We start from the raw sequence: 20,618 nt of genomic DNA on the forward strand, positions 1-20,618 counted from the left end.
GCATCCCAAAAAAGCTATGGTCAGACAGAGGCACAAACTTCTTGGGCGCCAGGCCTGCTCTGAGAGAGCTACACAAGCACCTGGCCTGTTTGCATTCGTTGAAGACAAGGCTGCCAGAAATAACACAGAGTGGCAATGGGACTTTCATCCTACAGACTCGCCACACAGGAATGGAGCAGCAGAGGCAGCTGTCAAGCTCCTTAAAAGAGCTCTTAACAGTCTTGGCAGAACATCTGGCTGCTACACCTGGGGGGAGTTCGAGACCCTTCTCTACTCTGCAGCCAACTTGACTAATGAGCGACCCATCAACGCCAGGGCACAGGAACAAGAGGACTCAGTGGAGTACTTGACCCCCAACTCCCTTATCCTGGGGCGCACTGGACAGGGAGGAGACATACACGGAATCAACATGGAAACCCGCTCTTGGCGCAGACTGAGGGCTGTCCAGGCTGGAGTCAATAGGTTCTGGAAGAAATGGAGTGAACTGGCAGGACCAAACTTGTTCATACGACACAAGTGGCACCGAGCAGAGAGAAGTATCAAGGTTGGAGACATAGTCTGGATTGCGGACCAGAACGCTCTAAGGGGGCAGTTCCGGCTCGGCCGGGTTGCTACAACATATCCAGACGAGAAGGGAGTTGTCCGGGATGCGGACATAACAACCTGCATGGGTCTTCCTGCTCCTATGGTTCCCAGGGCCCAGAGAAAGGACTCTACCATGCACACGACAATCGTCATTCGCAGGGATGTGCGGAGGTTGGTGATCTTGATTCCTGCTGAAGACCAAGAGGAGGTAAGATAAGTCCTCGCCATGGGTACCCAAAGACTGTGACTCTGTGTTCTTTGCTTAGCTAGCAGGTAACCCTGGGAGGCAACTGAGTGCTTCAAGGGCAAACCTACACTCAGTAGGAGGAAAGGTGGTGGAGCCTACCTCCTTAGTTAATACATGTTTGTTTGTAAATGCCTACAAAGACTGGACTTTAGTTTGAAATTCTCACTGAGAGACTCAAGAGCCTGTGCCCTCCTTGGATCTTCGATCAGTCGGCCAAGTGGGAGGTGTTGAGACTTCTAGCTCACTCAGGAAAAAAGAAAGAATATATATATATATATAAATAGATAAAAGGGAAGCAAATGGGTCTGATGTGTTCAATTAAATGGGGAACGAGTGATTTCTTTAAGTTTCTTAGATGCTCAGATATGTTACGTTATGTGCGCATGCGCAGCTTCACTAGAGACTTAAATTATGGCAGCTGGTAATCATTTCACCACAGACAATCATCAGGAGCACACAGCCCGTTGGTATGTAATTGCGAACTACTCACAGTCTAGCATTAATGTTTAAGTCACTTATATGTTAGAGCACTGAACGTTTACCTCACTGTGTCGGTGTTAGTTGGCCGAGAGTAACTTGTAGCTCGCTGGGTGCGGTAGCTCAGCGACCCAGATGCTGTATAGCATTAGGCTATCATTATCAGCCATTTGCGTTGTGCTGATTGTTCGGAGCACTCTGCTGGTTTCTGGTGCCGGTGGTGATAGCGGTGGTTTGGTTCGGTGATCCATGGTGGAGTGCCGCGTTATGTTGCGTTTGTGAGTGTGTAAATCCTTTGGACGAGGCATGTGGTGGCATGGGTTCTATGTCCTGTGACAGCGTTCATAGCAACCAGTGACGGCAGAGTCACTGTGCGCATGCTCCTCTGGCGCTAGGCATTTTGGGTGATGTAGTCAATGTTGTTTTAAGCCAGATTTGCCACATTTTTGATGGTGTTGCAGGCTTATTTGATTTTCATAATTACATTATTATTATATTATATTATTTGAATAATATATTTACATTATATATTTGAATAATATATTGTCATTATTTGTTTGTTGTATTTCAGGTTTATGACCTGTGGTCATTTAATTTAAAATTAAATTAAGGACAAACACGAGTCATGACATTGTGTGCTTCCTGGTGAGCCTTTTCGGGGGGCTAAATAACGAAAAATCCGAACACACACACACACACACACACACACACACACACTCACACACACACACACACTCACACACACACACACACACACACACACACACACACACACACACACACACACACACACACACACACACACACACACACACACACACACACACACACACACACACACACACAGAGCCATGAAGACACTGACAGGGCTAAGAGCTGAACTAACCAGAGTGCTGAGCAGAGAAGAGATGATGTTAGCATGTGACTGATCCCTACTGTGGGTAAATAAGAGATAACTTTTTGTACCACAGAAAACACTGCTACTCCTACTGCTCTCTCCTCGTCTGACCATGTGTTCTCGCATACCCCGAGAACCCCGAGAGCATCTGGTCAGCGGGGTGGTGGCACAGGAATCCTCATCTCTCCCAAGTGGACATTCTCTCTTTCTCCCCTGACCCATCTGTCTATCTCCTCATTTGAATTCCATGCTGTCACAGTCACTAGCCCATTCAAGCTTAACATCCTTATCATTTATCGCCCTCCAGGTTCCCTTGGAGAGTTCATCAATGAACTTGATGCCTTGATAAGTTCCTTTCCTGAGGATGGCTCACCCCTCACTGTTCTGGGTGACTTTAACCTCCCTACATCTACCTTTGACTCATTTCTCTCTGCCTCCTTCTTTCCACTCCTCTCCTCTTTTGACCTCACCCTCTCACCGTCCCCCCCTACTCACAAGGCAGGCAATACGCTTGACCTCATCTTTACTAGATGCTGTTCTTCTACTAATCTCACTGCAACTCCCCTCCAAGTCTCCAACCACTACTTTGTATCCTTTTCTCTCTCACTCTCCTCCAACACTACTCACTCTGCCCCTACTCAGATGGTAATGCGCCGTCGCAACCTTCGCTCTCTCTCTCCCGCTACTCTCTCCTCTTCCATCCTACCATCTCTTCCCTCTGCTCAATTCTTCTCCCTCCAATCTCCTGATTCTGCCTCCTCAACCCTCCTCTCCTCCCTTTCTGCATCCTTTGACTCTCTATGTCCCCTATCCTCCCGGCCGGCTCAGTCCTCCCCTCCTGCTTCGTGGCTTGACGCCTCATTGCGAGCTCACAGAACAGGGCTCCGGGCATCTGCCTCTAACCCTAGGAAGCTCTTTGCCACCTTCTCCTCCCTGCTGAATCCTCCTCCCCCTCCCCCCTCCCTCTCTGTGGATGACTTCGTCAACCATTTTGAAAAGAAGGTTGACGACATCCGATCCTCGTTTGTTAAGTCAAATGACACCGCTGGTCCTGCTCACACTGCCCTACCCTATGCTTTGACTTCTTTCTCCCCTCTCTCTCCAGATGAAATCTTGTGACTTGTGACGGCCGACCGCCCAACAACCTGCCCGCTTGACCCTATCCCCTCCTCTCTTCTCCAGACCATTTCCGGAGACCTTCTCCCTTACCTCACCTCGCTCATCAACTCATCCTTGACCACTGGCTATGTCCCTTCCGTCTTCAAGAGAGCGAGAGTTGCACCCCTTCTCAAAAAACCTACACTCGATCCCTCCGATGTCAACAACTACAGACCAGTATCCCTTCTTTCTTTTCTCTCCAAAACTCTTTAGCCAACTCTCGTGCTATCTCTCTCAGAATGACCTTCTTGATCCAAACCAGTCAGGTTTCAAGACTGGTCATTCAACTGAGACTGCTCTTCTCTGTGTCACGGAGGCTCTCCGCACTGCTAAAGCTAACTTTCTCTCCTCTGCTCTCGTCCTTCTAGACCTATCTGCTACCTTTGATACTGTGAACCATCAGATCCTCCTCTCCACACTCTCCGAGTTGGGCATCTCCGGCGCGGCTCACTCTTGGATTGCGTCCTACCTGACAGGTCGCTCCTACCAGGTGGCGTGGCGAGAATCTGTCTCCGCACCACATGCTCTCACCACTGGTGTCCCCCAGGGCTCAGTTCTAGGCCCTCTCCTATTCTCGCTATACACCAAGACACTTGGCTCTGTCATATCCTCACATGGCCTCTCCTATCATTGCTATGCAGACGACACACAATTAATCTTCTCCTTTCCCCCTTCTGATAACCAGGTGGCGAATCGCATCTCTGCATGTCTGGCAGACATATCAGTGTGGATGATGGATCACCACCTCAAGCTGAACCTTGGCAAGACGGAACTCATCCAGAACGCCGCAGCCCATCTGGTGTTCAACCTTCCCAAGTTCTCTCACGTCACCCCGCTCCTCCGCACACTCCACTGGCTTCCAGTTGAAGCTCGCATCTGCTACAAGACCATGGTGCTTGCCTACGGAGCTGTGAAGGGAACGGCACCTCCGTACCTTCAGGCTCTGATCAGTCCCTACACCCAAACGAGGGCATTGCGTTCATCCACCTCTGGCCTGCTGGCCCCCCTACCTCTGCGGAAGCACAGTTCCCGCTCAGCCCAGTCAAAACTGTTCGCTGCTCTGGCACCCCAATGGTGGAACTCATCCAGAACGGCCAGAGGTGGATGAACGCAATGCCCTCGTTTGGGTGTAGGGACTGATCAGAGCCTGAAGGTACGGAGGTGCCGTTCCCTTCACAGCTCCGTAGGCAACTTGGGAAGGTGAGAGAACTTGGGAAGGTTGAACACCAGATGGGCTGCGGCGTTCTGGATGAGTTCCCTCACGACGCCAGAACAGCGGAGTCACTCACCACCTTCCGGAGATACATGAAACCCCACCTCTTTAAGAAATATCTGGGATAGGATAAAGTAATCCTTCTACCCCCCCTTACCCCACCCCAAAGAAAAAATAAATAATAATAATAATAATTGTAAAGTGGTTGTCCCACTGGCTATAAGGTGAATGCACCAATTTGTAAGTCGCTCTGGATAAGAGCGTCTGCTAAATGACGAAAATGTAAAATGTGAAAATGTTGTTGCTACACAAGGCTTGGAAGACGTCTGAATGGCCGCCAAGAAGCTAACATTGTGTGATGATGTCACTGTACTGAAACTGCCCTCTTTATAGCATCATTAGTGCAGTTCACAGCTTCAGAGAAAGATGCTATAGGTTTGGGATAGCACTTATCAGTGTCCAAATCTGCAATTTTCAACCTGTATATGGGTACGAGTGTAAAGGGCTACAGCTGGAAATACACTGAGTGTAGAAAACATTAGGAACACCTGCTCTTTCCATGACATAGACTAACCAGGTGAATCCAGGTGAAAGCTATGATCCCTTATTGACGTCACCTGTTAAATCCACTTCAATCAGTGTAGCTGAAGGGGAGGAGACAGGTTGAACAATTATTTTGAAGCCTTGAGACAATTGAGACATGGATTGTGTATGTGTGCCATTCAGAGGGTGAATGGGTAAGACAAAACATGTAAGTGCCTTTGAACGGGGTATGGTAGTAGGTGCCAAGTGCACCGGTTTGAGTGTGTCAAGAACTGCAACGCTGCTGGGTTTTTCACGGTCAACATCCAGCCAACTTGACACAACTGTGGGAAGCATTGGAGTCAACATGGGCTAGCATCCCTGTGGAACGCTTTCAACACCTTGTAGAGTCCATTCCCCAAGGAATTGAGGTTGCTCTGTGCGCAAAAGGAGGTGCAACTCAATATTAGGAAAGTGTTCCTAATGTTTTGTACATTCAGTGTATGTTTCTCATTCTGACTGTGAAATGTTTTGGTAATAGGATGCTCCGCATGACTGCCGTAGTATATGTTTGATATGTGTGTGCTGTGTGTGTGTGCGTGCGCATTTGGGTGTGTATGTGTGTGTGCGCGCGTCCATATGTGTGCAAGCATATGAACTGCATGTATGTGTGACATCGTGGTAGCATTCGTGACTCCATGGGGGTCTTTCACCATAGAAATAGAATATCTAGAATCTACAAAAAAGCCTCAGGAAAGTTGGCTTGAATGGGAATGTCCATTTTAGTAATTATATTTCTAAGTCTAGCATTGTGTGGATGTGTTAGATTATAACATCTCAATACAGTGTTTCCTGGTCCCCATAAGGAAATGCTATGGATCATTCATCAATGATTAAACATCTGTGCAGTTGAGGTTGATGGATTAGCTGTTTGGAATATGACAATATTCCTTTTGATTGATTAAGGCTTTGCAGTACCTAGCACAATCCATCCACCAGCTCTGACAATATTTGGGTTCCGGTTGGAAACTGCACTCTGCATGCTATTAACTAGAGTATTACATAATACCCAGCTAGCACATTTGTTCCTTGGAAGTTGTGGGAACGTATGTTTTTGGTTTCACGTTGGTTGTGTTAAACGAAGCCATTGTTTTGTAAATGTTCTGAGAACTGAAGTGAACATTTTGCCTGTTCTTGGAATGTGTATTTTTAAGTTGCAGGGAGGTTCAGATAACGTTTTACTCTGGTCCCTGGAAAGTTTTCCTGGGAGGTTTTATTAATGCTCTGAGCATGGAAATTATAGGTTATTTGGAGGGTTTTTGAATAACTTCCTTAAAACTTTAACTGAAGGTTTCAATCAGACTTTTAAGAACTCCAAGCACAGGTAGGACACATGGACATTTATTTCCTTAGGCACTTATCATGCAAACATTCTTTTTTTTTGTGCACTGTGCCACAAGGATGGAGCTAGCATGCCATGTTTTTTTACGCATAAAAAGCTATTCATTTTAGTCTGTTCCAACAGACCCCATTTCAAAGGAAACAAGCACTCATTAAGATCAGGTGTGGCCAATTAGTGGACGCGGCCAATACACCTGAACACACTTAACAAAATAGAGGATAGAGAGTTTTGTTGATGCTGAGAACGGAATGTATATGTTTTTAAATAACATTCTTAGAATGTTCTCTGAACGTTACAAATGTTTCTTGTGGTTTGTATGGAAAGTTTTCTTAACATTCTCATATCAAACCAACAACATTCTCTAAACTATTTGAGAACATTCCTACTGTCAAACCAGAGGAGAGAACTTTCTTAGAATATTACCAAAATTGAAATTAAATGTAACCATGTTTGAACTTTTAGGAAACATTCTGTTAAAGTAATGAAATATCAAGAAAATAAAGTTTTTTTGTCAAGTTCTTTAAATGTGGTGAGAATGTTCCAAAGCCAAGCAACTACGACATTCTCACCAAGCTCTAAGAAACATATGGTTCTCAGAACATTATGTGCTAGCTGGGTAGTCCTATATGCAATTAATTATACAATCTGAGTTTGTTTTTTCATTTGGGAGCTTATGAATGTGTTGCTTTTAGAAATCACCTAGCTAATTGTGGTCCTCTGTAGCTCAGCTGGTAGAGCACGGCGCTTGTAACGCCAAGGTAGTGGGTTCGATCCCCGGGACCACCCATACACAAAAATGTATGCACGCATGACTGTAAGTCGCTTTGGATAAAAGCGTCTGCTAAATGGCATATTATTTTATATTATAATCACCTAGCTAATGAAGTTACACAATGCTCCACCAAAGAAAACTGTACTGTATTGCATCATTGCTCCCTCTTAAGCAGGCTGTTATTGTGTAAGATAATGTATTCTCTACAGGTTACCTGGTTAACTAAAGGCAATAAATGAATCAATAGAACAAAGATAGCCATTTTGACACGGAAGAACATTTTGCTGAGGAGCCGTAAAGAGGAAAATAGGATCAGAGAAGGAGCCTCCTTGTATTTACACCATGGGGTTCTACAGTTCTAACTGGTTCCTTTAGCTGCTTGAGTCCAGCTCAGTGGATCCTTCTCCCCTGCAGTGTGCATGCAGGCACAGAGCAGTCAAGTCTCTCTCTCTCTCTCTCTCTCTTTGCACTTAGACTAAAAATAAGAAATCCCACTGGCCCTGATATGAGTGCCAGATGCTCAGTGATAGGAGGAGGTAGCAGGTCCATACCCACGTACGTTTACACTGTTTCACACTGTTTCTCACAGTCAGTCTGGTACTGTAGCAGAGCTTGGTTGGTTTAATGGTCTGTTAAACCGAGGGATTGTTCCAGATCGATCAATGGTGCTAAAGGAATAATAAAACCATAGAAGTGACACTTTGTTTACTCTACACTGATACACAAACACATTTACTGCTTGTGGGGAAAACAAGCTGAATTCACACCATACAACTCGTCTTCACCGTACTACGTCTACAGTGCAGGGCAGTGGACTTTGTCAATTTGTTAGGTAGTCATGAGTGAGATGAGATCTAATAGTAAAGTTTTGTTCTTTTTCTATCTAAAGACGCCACCTTCTCCTCCTTCTGGACCTTGCCCCTACTTCCTTCCTTCTCCTTCCCTCTCTTCCTCCCTTGTCCCCCCTCCTCCCTTCCTCCTCCTCCCATCCTCCTCCCCTCTCCTCTTTTAAATCTATTAGCTAGGTATGAGTGAGAATATATATATTAGTAAGGTTTTGTTCTCTTTCTAACTAAAGATACCACCTCCTCACCTCCCTCCTCCTCTCTCTGTGCTGGGTTAGTGCTACCCATGGTGCTGCAGGTATGAAGGCTCGGCTCAAGCTCAGCTCAGTGTGTGCTGGATGGGCAGGCATGATGCTTTCATCCTGCTGGCTGCTGGCACAGATGATATTGAATCTGACAGCCGGTCCGGTGAGCTGACTGGCTGACTCCTCCAGATGTTTCCCCAGTTAGCGCTTCTCTCTCTCTCTCTCTCTCTCTCTCTCTCTCTCTCTCTCTCTCTCTCTCTCTCTCTCTCTCTCTCTCTCTCTCTCTCCAGCTCTCCAGCTACAGAAACTCCCTGCAGGTAACTAATCATGCTTTCAAGGATTCCACATCCCCTTGACTACTCTTGGAGATGCTCTATGCCCTGGCAACTATATAATCTATGTGTACTGGAGTCTACACCGCTAGCCTAAAATGACATAGATCTTATGTAGATCTGAAAGGAGTGGACAGGTAATAATAGCTAGGACGATAGTACCCTTACAAAAATATGTCACATTATGTTTTTAATTTTTTTATTTTCACACAAGTCAGACACATCTGGTCTCTCATCCAGGGATCAACCAGGACTGACCCTGCTTAGCTTCAGAGGCAAACCAGCAGTGGGATGCAGGGTGCTATGTTGCTGGACCGAATGTGCCAAAACTTGCAACTGGAAAAAAACAGCGAAAGCAAAGGCCGGGTAACATAACCAAAGATAGGGAAAATTGTAGCAAAGAGAGAGGCACTTTATTTAATCGCGTTATCATTAAAAAATGATAACTGAAAACAGTTTTTTGCATCCATAAAAAAAAAAAAAACATTTAGAAATTGTTTAATTGCAATATTTTGTTTTGCTATCAATACTTTTGGGTTCATGTTTTCCTTTCAATATCATTATTTTTGTTTGCAATACTAAGAATTGTTTGCAATACTAAGAACCTTTTTGGGTTCCATGTAGAACCCTTTCCACAGAGGGTACTACATGGACCCCAAAAGGGTTCTACCTGGAACCAAAAAGGGTTCTCCTATGGGGACAGCCTAAAAACCCTTTTGGAACCCTTTTTTCTAAGAGTATAGCTGATATTTCTCTGTCAAATCAGTTATGGCAAGATAGCAAGAGCCAGTGTCTGGAATTTGTTTCATAAGACACTCTCTACAACGCCTTGCTATGAAAGTAGCTTTCAACTTAGTTTCAAAGTTTCATCACGTCATGTAAATACGTTACCATGGAAACAATATCAACTACTGCCAGTCGAATGCCCGCGGTCTTCAGTCAGCTCAGCTGTCCTACAACACAATATTCTATAACTGGCTAGTTTTGTCTCGTCTCGTCTCTCCTTATCTCCGCTGTTATATCTTTCCCGGAGACAAATCCCAGAACTAATATCACTACAGGTGTAGGCTACATGTGGACATGGCACAAACATCGCCCAGCTTGAGTGATGCATCAACTAAAAATCAATGGATGTGTTCATGTTGCAAAGATAAAACATTTTCTGCTGTAAATATCATATTGATGTGCTTATAAAGACAGTATGCCTACACCTAACAAATCAAAATCAGTTGTGTGGAGTACAACTTCAGCTGTCTAACAAGAACTAGAATGGCATTTCTATTTCTGTGGTCTATTTGCCCAAATCTAAGGATTTGGCTGTCTAACACACTGACATGCACAGCTCTCTGGGTGAGATTCTGTCTTCACGTCTCTAGTGGGTGATGAAGTCCCTTTCATCTATGTCATGTATTACAGGTTATGGACATGTGCAGGAGGGGTGGAGTGCATGACACTCCATACTGGATATGACAGTGTTTGCCTCATGGGTCCAGCAGGCTGAGTTCAATAACTACAGGCAGATATGAGATGCAGGAGGATGGCACTCTTCTTGTATGGAGTAGCCTACAGAGTAATATGAGAAGAATGCAATTGCTGAACTTACGTAGATATTCTAAACAAAATGTTTTGTTAACTTTCAAGTGTAACAGTTCCATGTAGAATAAACAATCCTTCACATAATATTGTAGAAACAGTGTTCTGCTAATATAACAATTAAAAATATATATATATTTCACCTTTATTTAACCAGGTAAGCCAGTTGAGAACAAGTTCTCATTTACAACTGCGACCTGGCCAAGATAAAGCAAAGCAGTGCGATAAAAACAACAACACAGAGTTACATATGGGGTAAAAAAACATAAGGTGTGCAATGTGCAAATATTACACTTGTCTTTCATCTTTTATTGTCATTCACAGCCAATACAGATATGTCTGTCAGTCTGGACTCCATCACATCATCTTTCCAGTCTCCCAAGTGCTGGCTCCAAAAAGTTACTGTATCTGTGAACACATACACACATAGTCACTGTTCTATTACCAATGGCAGTTAGAATATATGATATATGATACACAAACAGATACTATGGTGAACTTTGAAAAGGTCAGACTAAACTACCTAATTCTGTTCTCCCCATCGACGACCGTTGGTGAGCAGGCAAGAGATGAGGCTGGAGATGAGGTCTCACTCATTCCCACACAGACAGAGCACTGATTACATTATCAATGGTGGTTATGATTAGCATGGTGGAACCAAACTGATCGCTGCATTCAGCTTTCTATTTCACATCAGATATCATAAAATATTAAGTGAAATAGAATGGTGAACACAGCGATCAGTCTGGTTCCACCAAGCTAGGTTATGCCCTGGACATTATATGCATCTAAGAAGTAGAAAATAAGCAACAAATAATGTCAGTTTACATAAATTATGTTTCACAATTGGGTTATCAAATGTATCAAAGTAATGAAGTGGGTTACCTTCTGTATCTGTACAAATGATGAGCCTGTGAAAACTGTTGACCGCTGACATTAGCAATGCTAATGTTAACTAGCTAGCTAAAATACGGTGGTCCCCTCAATCTTAGTTAGCTGACTAAAGTTATACCGCATCTAAAGTCAATCTGGAAACAAAAGGTTTTCCTACTAATTATTTGCCTTCTTTTTAAATGTTATCGTGTTTCCAAGCCAAATCTGAGTTGTACTGAGCTAGGCTAACATTAGCTAGCTTGCTAGTTAAGTAGCTTGCAAGGTAGTTAGGTAGCTAGCTAGCTAGTTAGGTAGCTAGCTAGCTAGCTAGCTAACATAAACTATGCTCAAAATATACATAACCAGATACATAACAGCAGTCTATGGTCAAGCTACTGGTATATTCTCCACCATTGGGGACCAACAAACTCCAACCACCTGTTCTGCACGGTAGGGTCCTTCTGCAGGGCATGCAAACCTTAGTTGGCTGTGCATTCTGCTGGAAGCATGCATTATTGAACCGGAACCGGAGGTATGGTCAATCCGTATAGGTCTCAAACGGCCGTGATCCTATGAACGTGTTGGGGCGATGAAACAACAGAGCCCCATTCAATGAAGGGAAACAAAGGGATGATTTGCATGTGGAGCTTGGCAAAAGGGGGCATGATTGTTAACATAATTGTAATCCAAACACAACCTTAATTTACTGGTTGTGACGCATTCAGGTTCCAAACTCCGTTTTTGACAAGACTGACTTCATGACCAAATCCCTATTTACACTTTGTAGTCAATTTTGACACTAGAATAAATGTTTCTGACTCATATCGATGCCACATAGGCCGTTTTCAAAGGGATTAGTTGTTTTTTAGGGGCAGTCATTCTGTAAAGCGGCAATCTTTAATTAAAACATTAACAAAGTGTTGTCCCCGCCACAGTTTCAATAAAAAGCTGAGGGATGGGGCTGGAGAAATGCAACCACTCTCAAATCTATAGACTACGCTATGGATGCAAGGACTGACCAACCATTACATTTACTTTGTTTACAAACATTGTAGTAAAAAATTGATGGGGTACGACAGTTGAACTAAGCTCATGAAGCATTTAGACTTTATATTCTTCACGAATCACTGGGTACATATAATTAATTTATAAGTCAAAAAATGGATGCAGCAACTAACTATTTTTTTTGTAAGGGTACAGCCCTCTCTTTATCCCTCTGAGAGGTAGAGTCCTGCACGTGCCCGTTTTTTGGAGCTGCACCCCACTCGATAGCCGACCCACCTGCATAGAATTGTTCCGAGAGCCAATCCGTGACCTGACAAATAACTGACAAATGTCAATGACTCCAGAGTAGGCCCTACTATGCTATTAGGCTTTTCCCATTCCCCGCATTAATGAATCTGTCTAAATCTGTTCAACAATCTGATAAAAGGAAACCATGCCATGAATTAAGAACAATATCTTCTTATTTTCACAAGACCCGCCGCTAAAGCAAAACCGGTTATTGACTGAGGTCCCAAAGTGTCTCCAGCCATGTCTGTCAGAGAGTCATTTAACCCAGAGAGCTACGAGCTAGACAAGAGCTTCAGACTCACACGCTTCACTGAGCTCAAAGGAACGGGCTGCAAGGTGCCCCAAGATGTGCTACAGAAGCTTCTAGAAGCCCTGCAGGATAACCACTATCAAGAGGATGAACAGTTCCTTGGGGCCGTCATGCCCAGACTTGGCATTGGTATGGACACCTGTGTCATCCCCCTCAGACATGGGGGCCTTTCTCTAGTCCAGACGACAGACTACATCTACCCAATAGTGGACGACCCCTATATGATGGGGCGAATTGCATGTGCCAATGTTCTAAGTGACCTGTACGCCATGGGAGTGACGGAATATGTTGATGCTACTGGGGATCAGTAACAAACTGTCAGAAAAGGAGCAGGACAAGGTGATGCCTCTAATCATCCAGGGGTTCAAATATGCATTGGAGGAAGCAGGCACATCTGTGATGGGGGGACAGACTGTTCTTAACCCCTGGGTGGTCCTGGGGTGGGTGGCCACCACCGTCTGTCAACCCAACGAGTTCATCATGCCAGACAACGCAGTGCCAGGAGATATGTTGATTCTCACCAAACCTCTGGGGACTCAGGTGGCTGTGGCAGTACACCAGTGGCTGGACATTCCTGACAAGTGGAATAAGATCAAGCTGGTGGTGACTCAAGAGGATGTAGAGCTAGCTTATCAGGAAGCTACGATGAACATGGCCTGGCTCAACAGGACAGCGGCGGGTCTGATGCACACCTTCAATGCTCATGCCGCCACTGACATCACTGACTTCGAGATTCTGGGCCACGCCCAGACATTGGCATGGCAACAGCGTAGCGAGGTCTCGTTCGTCATTCACAACCTCCCTGTGCTCGCCAAGATGGCCGCTGTGTCCAAGGCCTGCGGGAACATGTTCGGACTCATGCACGGCACCTGCCCCGAGACATCAGGGGATCTGTTGATCTGTCTTCCCAGGGAGCAGGCAGCTCATTTCTGTGCTGAGATCAAATCTCCTAAATACGGCGAAGGCCACCAGGCCTGGATCATCGGCATTGTGGAGAAGGGCAACCACACCGCCCGCATCATCGACAAACCACTAATCATCGAGGTCGCTCCTCAGCTCTCCACACAGAATGTCAACCCCACACCCGGCGCAACCTCATAATACCTCCCCCCTGCAATGCAGACCGGAACCACAGAGCTCGGCCGAGTTTTTTTTTAGACTCATTCTAGAAAACCATCCTACAGTGCGTCAAATGTATACACGTACACTACCATTCGGAAGTTTGGGGTCACTTGGAGATGTCCTTGTTTTTGAAAGAAAAGCTCAATTGGTAGAGCATTGGTAGAGCATGGCGCTTGTAACGCCAGGGTAGTGGGTTCGATCCCCGGGACCACCCATACGTAAAAATTTACGCACACAGGACTGTAAGTCGCTTTGGATAAAAGTGTCTGCTAAATGCAAAGCAGTACATTGAAAATGCTAATTGCATTGTAAAATAACCTTCTAATTAGCCTTCTTTCCAATTCCCAGAATCGAATAGACTATAAGCTTTATTTATTTAGTAGGCTATAGGCTACTCAAACGTTTACCAGCCACACAGGTTTAAACTTTATGGCGAGGTTTCGCGGACAGAAATTAATTTAAGTCAGGACTTAATTCTACTTAAATTAATCCAAATAAAAAAAATGGCTTTCTGAGACGTTGCTTAACTTCAGATTAATTAGTGCTAGACTAGGGAGTCCCAGACTAAGGTAAGGACTAACCAGTTCATCTTTGTGAAGCCTTATTAGATTAACGATGTGCACTTGGTGCTGACCTGAGGATGCTTCAAAAACCAGGGATGGGACACTAATACATAAGCATTGTGTGGAATTGGAGCAAGTCTCCTAAACCAAGCAATGAACGGAGGTAAAAGAAAACGTTCAAAGAATTTCAGTGACTGAAAAAACCTTCCTGAGAGAATTGTGTCAAACCACCCAATTATCGAGAACAAACAGCATGATTCATCGACAGAAAACAAGAAAAAGATTGCCTGGACTATCATTTGTAATGAATTAAACTCAAATGAAAAAGTAAACAAAAGGACGCAACAACAACTTCAGGTAAGATACTGTATTTATTGTTGGTTCCCTTTTACAAATCAGAGTCACTTTAAAATGTTAGTTTTCTAGTGTAACACAACACAGTGGGGCCTAAATCCATTTGTGTGACAGAAATGTAACACAAATAATATCATACATATAGTGCATTCAGAATCCATTTTAGAATAAGGCTGTAACGTAACAAATTGTGGAAAAAGTCAAGGGGTCTGAATACTTTCCGAATGCACTGTGATTACTAATATCATGTCGATATTGTCTTGTCTTTCTAAGGTCCTGTGGAAAAACATAAAAATCTACTTAAAGAAGACAAATGCTGTTGCTCATAGAGAGCAACTTCTCCCAACCATCCAAGAACAGTTTGGTGACGACCAATGCCTTTTCCAGCATGATGGAGCACCTTGCCATAAGGCAAAAGTGATAACTAAGTGGCTCGGGGAACAAAACATCGACATTTTGGGTCCATGGCCAGGAAACTCCCCAGACCTTAATCCCATTGAGAACTTGTGGTCGATCCTCATGAGGCAGGTGGACAAACAAAACCCCACAAATTCTGACAAACTCCAAGCATTGATTATGCAAGAATTGGCTGCCATCAGTCAGGATGTGGCCCAGAAGTTAATTGAGAGTATGCCAGGGCGGATTGCAGAGGTCTTGAAAAATAAGGGTCTACACTGCAAATATTGACTCTTTGCATAAACTTCATGTAATTGTCAATAAAAGCCTTTGAAACTTATGGAATGCTTGTAATTATACTTCAGTATACCATAGTAACATCTGAGAAAAATATCTCATAACACTGAAGCAGCGAACTTTGTGAAGACTTTTAACTTTTGACCACGACTGTACACCTCTGGTACAGATATGAGCTTGGTTGTACCGTTGTTGCTCAGGTCCTATTGCATGAAGATAGGGGGTGAACAAGAAGTTGGTCTGTGTATACCCACTGTCACCAAGTATGATTCCACTATGTTGTCCTCCTTCAAGCTGAGCAGACAGAGGAGTTTTGGAAAATCCTTGAGTCTTGAGTGTCACCTTTCCAAAGTGCAACAATGTTGGAGAACTGCACGTTGGGAGTGCACACACTTTGTACATTTATTGAGAACCAGTTTTTAAGATTCCTGTACTCCTCAGCATCTGCTGTAGAGGGACACTTGATTGGAATATGACATCCATCTATACAGCCAATGACTCCAGGGAAGTTCCCATATTCATAGAACTCTACCTTGTAGTTGGCTTGGGCAGCAACATCAGGGAATTTGATGTAATTGTCTTTCAGTTCACATATAGCATTGCAGACTTTGTGGACCATTTCTGCATACAGTCGGTTCACTTACACCACACAAGAGAGTCAGATGAAAGCCTTGGCTCAAGCAAACAAATTATGTCAGCTGCATTTTCTTTGTACATACGGAAATGGTCACGGAAATTGATTTAATCAAAATCATTCAGTGGGTTGCTCCTGTCTATAACCCCCCTTCTGTCTGGCCTTTGTGGTACTCTTTGATCATCATTGAAATAGTCCAGGTAATCCATTTTCCTCCATTCCCAAGGTCAACCAAGCCTTCACTTAGATCTAAATTAACTCTAATCGTCCTTCTGGAAATCAGACTTTTAAAATCTAGACTATGGCAAATCTGAGACTATTTTACACCATCTCTGAGAAATGCAATTTCAGTGCTATTTAGTCTAGGATTATGCTTAATCTGTGTCCGCGAAACCGCCCCTAAATGGCCTGCGTATGGTCTAAATTAACCACTAAGCCTGAATTAACATAATAATTAACTGATAATTAACAGAATTATCTTAAATAAATACCTACTTGCACATTTTGCAGGTTGTGTATCAATCTACTGGGTTGTTGTCTTCCTTGTCCACAATCACTCAAAAATCCTTCCAAACCTGGGATTTCACTTGCGCAATACCTGTTTTCACGATGGTGTATTCCACCACCATAACCATACGTTTTTTTTCTCCGGTTAGGCTACGTTAGCCATTTTAGCTAGGCTAGCCAGGGAAAGTAAACTTGGCAATGTAGTCGTGCGTGGGGAGAGGAACATGAGCTCTGCACGTGGACAAATTAGGAATGTTTCAGCACCACAAAAATAATGGACAGTTCCCTGCTCCACTCCGTGCGTGGCTGGTAGCCTAGGCCTATAGGCTAGCCTACTATGTCTGCCTCACCACTCACAGAATGGAATTCACAACACAATGCAACACAAGCTCCTGGGTAAAAATTTGTTTTATTTAAAACGTTTCCTACTCGCAATGTAATTGTTCTGTACAGCGAGCCGACCCATGGGTTGAAATAATGTTTTCAGCAGCCAACTGATTTTTTCCGGGTCACCCACGGGGAACTGTGGGTATCCCACCCGATGCACAAATCTACTGGGAGGTCTAGCACTAGTTAGTGTAAAGCTGCAGCACAAACTCTCTCGCTCTCTCTATTTCTCTCTCTCTGCACATAACCACATCAATAATAGATTGAGGTTCACTCCCTGGGTCTACCTCAAACAGAGCGTGTAGACTTTAATGTTCGTGTGCATCAAAGTATGGCCAGAGGAATGCAAGAACTAACACAGACATTTAATTGCACTTAGTTTTTTATCAGTTGTGGAGTGGCAGGTAGCCTAGCGGTAAAGAGCATTGGGCCATTAACTGACACGATGCTGGTTCTAATCCCCGAGCTGACTAAGTGAAAAATCTGTCAGTGCGCGTAAGCAAGGCACTTAACTCTAATTGCTCTGGATAAGTCTGCAAAATACTTTTTTTGTTTATATGTATGTACGTTTTCCTATAGATACTGTACATACAGTGGACATACGGTATTTTCGATTTGGTAAGTCATGAGAACATGAAATGGTTTTTAAACTTGTGTGTAATGTGTAAAAAATGCTACATGAATCATACATAGTGCAGATGAATCATAAACACACAACATACATAAAACATGTCTGAAAGAAAAACTGACAGTGTGATATTTTATGTTTTGTTATACCTAAAGAACAGGTATTGGATATCTACAGTAATACTTTGGAACATATATTTACATTCCAAGTCACCAAGTCCAAGTCAAGTTCTAAGTACTTCGTAGAAGTTATTCTTCCATTCTCTCGACAGCTAAAAGGGAGAGGAGATATAGTGAGGGAGAGAGAGAGAGATCAGTTATTAATAGTGTGATTTAGGGTGGCCTTGGCCTTGAACCTCTTCCCCACCCCTACTCTCTATCTCATTTTACTCCCTCTGATGTGACTCTGCCTTGAACACCCCACTACTGACACTGCCATAATCACTTCCTTTATAGGACTTTTGTAATTCCCTCTCCCTCCCTCACCCCTTTATTTCCCCGCTCCCTCTCTCTACATCTCTCTCTCTCCCTCTCTCTCTCCCTCTCTCCTCTACATATCCAATTTCTCGGTTTGAATACAGAGGCGTACTAATTACATGGTTGAGAAGTTTAATATCTTTCTGAAACATTTCCTTCTTTTACACAGGCCAATATTGACTGTTGGTCAGGGTAGTGTGAATGTTAGCCAGTCTGCAGCCTCTCTCTCTTGCTGTCCTTGAATGTATGATTGAATCTCCTGGGTTCTGCTATAATTGTACAAATAAAGGACTAAAAAGCAACGAAAACACATTTGACCTGATCCATTCATAATTGTGAAATGGGAATTGAGTTAGTTTTTTGGAAAGAACACATTGTATTAATCATCAGTGCTACATGTTTTATGGAGAATGTACTTTATGTCCTAACAAAATTATATTCAACGAAAATACAAAGACTATTTCCTTTTGAAACTTCAAAGCTGTATGTTTTTTGTTCTCTCTTCTCTGTGATGTATTTTTCAGGCAAAGCCTCCAACTTCACCTTGCCTCTAGCTTTCTTTTCCCCATTCTATCCATCTCTCTTTTCCATCTCTCTGTCCCCCCGCCAATCAACATTGTCCATCACATTTGGCTGTTGCAGGCTAGTTCCCATTGTAGCTCCCGTTGTAGCGCGTGGTCTCATCAGACCAGTGACGTGCATTTCAACCTAAAAATGATATGTATTGACGTTGAATCAACGTGGAAAATTTGCAAAAAGTCACCAACGTAAGGGAACTTTTGACCTAAATCCAACCAACTAGTTAGCTGACTATATACAGCTAAACACTGCAACTATTTCCATGAGACAGAGAGTAATCATTTGAGCTCCTGCTCCACCACTGATGTGCTCACCTGTACATCACATGGTTTGCTGATCTGAGAGCTATTCCCCAAGATTCACAGCATCAAAAATCAACAACACCGTTGTATATCTGCTGTTTACTTATTTCACTCACCTCGAAATCATCACTTTCAATGTGCAAGGACGTGTCCAAATCCGTATCACCAACCAACATACAGTTGAAGTCAGAAGTTTACATACACTTAGGTTGGAGTCATTAAAACTTGTTTTTCAACCACTCCACAAATTTCTTGTTAACAAACTATAGTTTTGGCAAGTCGGTTAGGACATCTACTTTGTGCATGACACAAGTAATTTTTCCAACAATTGTTTACAGACAGATTATTTCACTTATAATTCACTGTATCACAATTCCAGTTGGTCAGAAGTTTACATACACTAAGTTGACTGTGCCTTTAAACAGCTTGGAAAATTCCAGAAAATGATGTCATGGCTTTAGAAGCTTCTGATAGGCTAATTGACATCATTTGAGTCAATTGGAGGTGTACCTGTGGATGTATTTCAAGGCCTACCTTCAAACTCAGTGCCTCTTTGCTTGACATCATGGGAAAATCAAAAGAAATCAGCCAAGACCTCAGAAAATAATTTGTAGACCTCCACAAGTCTGGTTCATGCTTGGGAGCTTTTTCCAAATGCCTGAAGGTACCACGTTCATCTGTACAAACAATAGTACGCAAGTATAAACACCATGGGACCACGCAGCCGTCATACCGCTCAGGAAGGAGACGCTTTCTGTCTCCTAGAGATGAACGTACTTTGGTGCAAAAAGTGCAAATCAATCCCAGAACAACAGCAAATGACCTTGTGAAGATGCTGGTGGAAACAGGTACAAAAGTATCTATATCCATAGTAAAACGAGTCCTATCTTGACATAACCTGAAAGGCTGCTCAGCAAGGAAGAAGCCACTGCTCCAAAACCGCCATAAAAAAGCCAGACTACGGTTTGCAACTGCACATGGGGACAAAGATCGTACTTTTTTGAGAAATGTCCTCTGGTCTGATGAAACAAAAATAGAACTGTTTGGCCATAATGACCATCGTTACGTTTGGAGGAAAAGGGGGGTTGCTTGCAAGCCGAATAAAACCATCCTAACCGTGAAGCACGGGGGTGGCAGCATTATGCTGTGGGGGTAATTTGCTGCAGGAGGTGCACTGGTGGACTTCACAAAATAGATGGCATCATGAGGAAGGAAAATTATGTGGATATTTTGAAGTAACATCTCAAGACATCAGTCAGGAAGTTAAAGCTTGGTCGCAAATAGGTCTTCAAAATGGACAATGACCCCAAGCATACTTTCAAAGTTGTGGAAAAATGGCTTAAGGACAACAAAGTCAAGGTATTGGAGTGGCCATCACAAAGCCCTGACCTCAATTCTATAGAAAATGTGTGGCCAGAACTGAAAAAGCGTGTGCGAGCAAGGAGGCCTACAAGCCTGACTCAGTTACACCAGCTCTGTCAGGAGTAATGGGCCAAAATTCACCCAACTTATTGTGGGAAGCTTGTGAAAGGCTACCCGATCCGTTTGACCCAAGTTAAACAATTTAAAGGCAATGCTACCAAATACTAATTGAGTGTATGTAAACTT

At 43.5% G+C, this 20,618-nt stretch overlaps 1 pseudogene; it reads left to right on the forward strand.

Annotated features, from left to right (window-relative positions):
* The first annotated feature begins 12,647 nt into the window (after positions 1-12,647).
* LOC121575871 lies at positions 12,648-14,053 on the forward strand (annotated as a pseudogene).
* The last annotated feature ends 6,565 nt before the right edge of the window (positions 14,054-20,618 follow it).

Source organism: Coregonus clupeaformis, chromosome 10 (genome assembly GCF_020615455.1).
Source record: "Coregonus clupeaformis isolate EN_2021a chromosome 10, ASM2061545v1, whole genome shotgun sequence".
Classification (NCBI taxonomy): Eukaryota; Metazoa; Chordata; class Actinopteri; order Salmoniformes; family Salmonidae; genus Coregonus; species Coregonus clupeaformis.